This window comes from Capsicum annuum, chromosome 12, assembly GCF_002878395.1.
Source record: "Capsicum annuum cultivar UCD-10X-F1 chromosome 12, UCD10Xv1.1, whole genome shotgun sequence".
Lineage (NCBI taxonomy): Eukaryota > Viridiplantae > Streptophyta > Magnoliopsida > Solanales > Solanaceae > Capsicum > Capsicum annuum.
The window spans coordinates 156,786,967-156,793,549 of record NC_061122.1 but is presented as its reverse complement, the minus strand read 5'-3'; the positions used below and the strand labels follow the sequence as shown (position 1 = coordinate 156,793,549).

At 27.1% G+C, this 6,583-nt stretch overlaps 1 pseudogene; it reads left to right on the top strand.

Annotated features, from left to right (window-relative positions):
- The first annotated feature begins 4,240 nt into the window (after positions 1-4,240).
- LOC107849139 lies at positions 4,241-6,046 on the top strand (annotated as a pseudogene).
- Positions 6,047-6,583: the final 537 nt, after the last annotated feature.

The following is a 6,583-nucleotide window of genomic DNA, read 5'->3' as shown; positions in this document are numbered from 1 at the left end:
ATATATACATAGCATTTTGTGTACATGTTGAAATTTTTGTAATATGTTTAGAGAGTTGGGATTTCTGTAATATCGGAAACATAAGTTGTGTATTTGTGTAATTTTTAGTTTTTAAATCCCAAAAATGTGAGGTGACAAAAATCATCTTACTCAATTTTATGGTATAACTACATAACTTAGGAAACATGAAATCCTAATTACTTTATTTAGCCTAAATTTTAATTTATTATAATTTATAATCTCTCTTCCCAATTAAATACAATCTATAACCCTCTCCTTTATTTTCTCACTTTCTCTATCTTCTATTTCTCTTTCTTTTTTTTTTCCACTTATTTTTCTTCCTTTTTTCTTTTTTTTTTTCCGTTTCTTTTTTTCTTTTTTCTTTTTTTCCTTTTCCCTTTTTTTCTTTTTCGTTTCTTTTTTCTCTTTTTTTTAATATTTTTTTTCTTTTTATTTTATTTATCTCTTTTTTTTCTTTGTTTTTTCGGGACCTTTTTGTATATTCTTTTTTCGTTGTTTCTTTGTTTTTCTTTTTTGTCATTTTTTCTCCTTTTATTTTTTGTATTTTTTCCTCTTATTTCTTATTGTTGTTATTATATATATATATATATATATTATTTATTTGTATCATACTATATATTTCATATACATTTATTATTTATAGTTAAATAGTTTAGCCGTGAATATATACAATTCATCATTTGTGTTTATATAAAAATAAGTATATGAATTAATTATTTTTGTTGGAGTCTAAGATATAAAAATATGCAATGTATCATTCAATGCAAATGTATCGTTAGTATTTATATTTCAAATTTATTATTTATATTTTAATATAAACAAGTATCATCTGTATGCATATGATTCACGTTGTATAAATATGTATTATTTGATACAAATGTAACATCTGTATTTGTATAATTTAACATTTCCATTTATCATTTGGATTTATACTATTTAATTTGTAGCAATAACACGTATCAATAAATTTAAATTATAAGTGTTCATAGAAGGAAAAGTAACAATTCTCTTTTAATCGTTTAATAATACAAATGATGTTGTCAACTATAAATTTAAATATAAATAAATAAATAAATAAAAAGAAAATAGAAATAAAAATATAATATGCGGTCAAATTTCAAATACGAATACAAAATAGTTCTTTAAAAATATAAGCATATCGATAAAAATAGAATACAAATACAAAAAAAAAAATCATAAAATACAATATGTAGTCAATTATAGAATACAAAAATAAAATAGTTCGATAAAATACAAGTGCAAATTGTATAAAATATAACTGATGGTGCTACCTATGACATACAAATACAAGTGTGAACTATAAAATAGAAATACAAATACAAGTTCGAACTATAAAATACAAATACAATTGTATCAAAAAAAATAAAAATATAAATGATGGTGTGAATATAAATATAATAAATGATTGTGGTATTTTTGTAATCATCCATGATTTGTGCTCAACGTAGCCATATTTTATGAAAATACAAAAAATATAAAAAGAACAAAAAGTTAAGAAAGAAAAAAAAATACAAAAAGGAAAACTTAAAAGAAAAGGATCAGAAAAAAAGAGAAATAGAAGCTAGAGATAGAAAAGAGGGGGGAAAAAGAGCGAAAAGAAAGAAATAAAAAATAGGAAAAAAAGAAGAAGAAAAGAACGAAAACAAGAAAAAAGGGGAAAACGCGACAAAGAAAAAAATACAAAAAAGTAAAAAAAATTTAAAAAAGAAAGAAAGAAAAATAGAAGTTGCAAATAAAAGAGAGAGAAATACAAAAAAGAAAGAATTGAATAAGCAAAAAGAAAATAAAAAAAAAAAGTAAAAAGTAAAAAAAGAAAGAGAAAAGAAAAAAAAAAGAAATGATGGTGACTATAAATACTATGAGCGGTTATGATGTATCCGTTATCACTCATGACTTGTAGTCGACGTAGTCATGTTTTCAAAAAATACAAAAAATAAAAATAAAATATAAAATATAACCAAACAAAGAAAAAAAAAGGAAAATAAAAAAGAAAACTAAAAAGGGAAAAATACAGCAAACAGAAAAAAAGTAAAAAGAAAGAAAGAAAAATAGAGACAAGAGATAGAAGAGAGAAAAGAGAAAAATAAAAAAAAATGAAAAAAGAGAGGAGAAATAGATGCTAGAGATACATAGAGGAAAAAAAGAAACTAAAAAGTAAAAAAATAAAATGTGAAGGAAAAGAAGTAAAAAGAGAAAGAAATATTATGGATTGTAATTTTGAAAGTTAGACTAAGGACACTTTTATTTTACTGAAACACAAATTATTTTCTACAATTGCCCCCTTTTTATCCCTCCTGAGACAAGATCCAATTGGAAAAAGTATCCAATTGTTGTTCTAATCACTCAAAATAAGTTTGAGTCGAGTCCAAAGTAGAGTGATTAAGTGCTTATACAATTGGGTCGGGTTTGGATCGAGTTTAGAGGGGTAAGCAAAATGGGTGGGCATTTTTTTAAAGCCACCAAACATTTTTGAAATTAAAAAAAAATAGTTAATGATTTTTTTTTAAACCCAGCCTATTAACGAAAAAAATAATATGCACTATGTATTAGATTACTAAGGGGTTGTTTGGTTTGAGGTGTTGAGGCAAATAATCCCCGGCATAAAATAATAATCTTGGGATAAAATTTTCTATTGCATATTTGGTTGGTAATATTTGGGATAATTTATTTCGAGACTAATAAATAGTCCCGGGATAAGTTATCCACTCAATTGGTGGGATAACAATCCTTCCATAATTTATCCTTGGGATAAATGTATGAAAAGACAAAAATACCCTCAAACTCTATTATTTTCATTTCTCTCTCTCTCTCTCTCTCTCTCTCACACACACACACACACACACACACATATATATTGAAATAATAAATTATGTTCAATTAACGTATAATATATTCATAAATAAAGTATATATATAATAATAATTAATGTAAACTGGTAAACTGTATAATAACTATGTTTTGAATGTATAATATATATTATGAACAGTTTAATATATTATGGACATAAATATATATTATGAATAACGTATAATATATTCATAAATATATATAAATTATATATTCATAAATTATGTTTAATTAACATATAATATATTCATTAATTATGAATATAATATATTACGTAATATATAACTTACAATATTATGAATATGTATACATTAATTATGTTTAATTATATATATATTATGTTAATATATTTAATTATAATATATTATGTTTAATTATATATAATTTAATTATATATAACATAATATATAACGTAATATATTCTCACGCACACATAAATTATATTTAATTAACGTATAATATATTCATAAATAAATAAATTTTGAACAGTTTACCGTTCAAAATGGTTGTAAAATATATAAATTATGTTTATTTATATATTTAAATTTCTCTAAAAAATAATAAAAAATTTTAAGAATGAATATTTAAAACTTAAAAAGAAGTATATATATAAAAAAAGTTAAATAAGATGGAGGGTATTTTGGTAATCAATCAATTTATTCCTATAAATTATACTATGCATATTACTTTGAATACAACAAATCAAACACTCAATAAAAAATAATTCCAGCATAACTAATCCTAGTATAACTTATCCCAGCATAACTAATCCCTGTATAATTTATTTTCAAACCAAACGACCCCTAAGGGTATATATTCACCATTTGTTAAACGGCAAGAGTATATTGCATGTAGAGGTGGACATGGTGTGATATAGTACGGGATTTGAAATTTCGATTTAGTATGATTTGGTATTTTGAAGTTCGGTAACAGTATTTTGTGGTATGGTAAATCGATAGCCATAGTTAGTTAAACTTCGACAAATATATACGTATAATAGAGAATTATGACTTTGATTTTTCAAAAAACGTCTCAATTGTATCTTATTAACGCATGCATTACACATGTAGCAGTATATATTCAAAAGAAAGTAGAAACACTCTCATCGTTAATCAATTACAAAAATATTTAAAATATATATACCATATATCATAGCAAATACCATAATATCAAAATCATAGTATCAAAAATTTCAATTTGAAATAGTAATTCAGTATATACAATATCATGTCCACGTGTAATTATATGCACCATTTATTAGGCAAATGATGCTATATGCACAATTTGTTAGATAACCACATCATATATGCTCACTACTTTATTAAGTGAGGGTATATTGGGCATTATAAAAGCAGCAATGGCTTCTTTGTTTAGGTCATCATTGGGTATTTTCCGCGAACTGAAGTAATATCCATCATAAGCTTTGTTTCTTTCTTTAGTGTTGAATGGAGATTTACTCCTCTCTTAATTTCAACTTTCTTTCATTGCTTCTCTTCTTGTCCTCCCTCTTTATTCTAGTCAGCAGGCAATTGAGAAGTAAAATGCAAATCAGCAGGTTCCACATAAGGTTGCCTCCAGGTCCATGGAGACTTCCATTTATTGGAAGTTTGCATCACTTGATTGGAGGAGAAGTTCCACATCACATTCTTAGAAATTTATCCCAAAGATATGGGCCTCTTATGTACTTGTAACTTGAAGAAGTTCCAACAGTGGTCGTATCATCACATAGTATGGCAAAAGAAGTTCTAAAAACTCACGATCTCGCCTTTGCTACTAGGCCAGAATTTACATCCGTAAATATCATATTTTACAATTGTAAAGACATTGGATTTTCCCAAGATGTTGACTATTGGAGACAAATGCGTAAAATATGTTCCATTGAACTTCTTAGTGCGAAGATGGTCAAGTCGCTTAATGCAATTCGACAAGATGAGCTTTCAAGTCTCATTTCATCAATTCGTTCCATGAGAGGTTCTACAATCAACATGAGGGAAAATATTTTTTGGTTTACAAACTGTCACTTGTGGATCAGCCTTTGGGAAAATATGCAAAGATGGGGCCGAGTTCATAACAATTTTGAAGGAAATACTATTACTAATTGGAGGATTTTATGTGGTAGATCTATTCTCTTCTTGGAGGTTACTTCACAACATAAATGGTGCAAAATCCAGGTTGGTGAGTGCCCATAGGAAGGTTGATGCAGTTAAGGAGGACATTCTCAACGAGCATATCGAAAATAAAGCAGCTGGGAAGAAGGGTGGTGAGTTTGGGGATGAAGATTTGGTTGATGTTTTCCGAAGGGTGAAGGAGAACACTGAACTTCAATTTCCATTCACAACTGACCACATCAAAGCTGTGATCTTTGTAAGTTTCCTTCTGAACCGTTTAATCTTCACTTCGTGTTTCTCACACTAATTGCAGAGAAACAATTGTTTTTCTAGCTATATCTTCCTGTCTATATGTTAAAGACTAACATACTTGCTGATCTTATCATGATGTAAGTTTAATGTGTTTTGAGTAATTAATTCATGGTGCTACCATAAGAAATGTTTCAAGTAATTGGTTTTATTACTGCAAGCTCGTCACAAGAAATGCAAAGATAATCATTATATAGCTAGGAGTTTATATATAGCCCCACACCCCTTTTATGGTTTCTCCTTGAGCATTTTAGTAGACATTTTCTTTTACATATGGACTTCATTTATTTGTTTATTGATGCAGGACATCTTTGTTGCTGGAACTGAAACTTCATTTATAGTTCTTACTTTGGCATTTGCAGAAATGATGAAGAATCCACATACCATGGCCAGGGCCCAAAGTGAAGTGAGACAAGTCTTCAAGGGAAAGAAAAAATATGATGAAGATCTTGAAAAGTTGACATACCTGAATTTGGTGGTTAAGGAAACATTAAGGCTACATCCTCCAGCTCCTCTTTTACTGCCTCGGGAATATAGGGAGCAAACAGATATTAATGGATATACTATACCCCTTAAGACAAGAGTACTAATCAATGGATGGGCACTCACAAGTCACAAGAGATCCTGAAAGTTGGGATGATACTGAAAGTTTTATACCAGAGAGATTTGAGAACTCTTCTATTGACTTTATAGGAAATCATTTTGAGTTTGTTCCATTTGGTGTAGGAAGAAGGATGTGTCCAGGAATATTATTTGGATTAGCTAATGTTACACATCCTCAGGCTCAATTACTCTTCAACTTTAACTGGGAGCTCCCTAATGAAACTTAGGGCTGACAATTTCAGTTCATATTTATGAAAAAAATTTATTTAACCCATACTTATTGAATTGGATCACTCATATTTCAAATGGGTAAATATGGATTTCAACTCATTTTAAAAGTTCATACAAAATTGGTAAAATATGGGTATCCATTTAAACACAGAGATCACCCTCCTATGTTTAAAATTTTATTTTTTTTCTTTTCTAGTTTTTTTTTCTTTCTTTTTTCCTTTAATTTACTTTTTTGCTTTTTCATTTTTTACTCGTTTCTTATAATTTATTTTTTCTTTTTCATTTTTCATCTATTTTTTTTCTTTTTTCTTTATTATTTTTTCGTTTTCCTCTTTCTCATTCTTATTTAATTATTCATATTCGCTTGAAACCTACATGGGTTAATTAATTTAAGCATCTAATTATTCCATTTAGCCTATACAATTTATAGCATGTCTTATCAA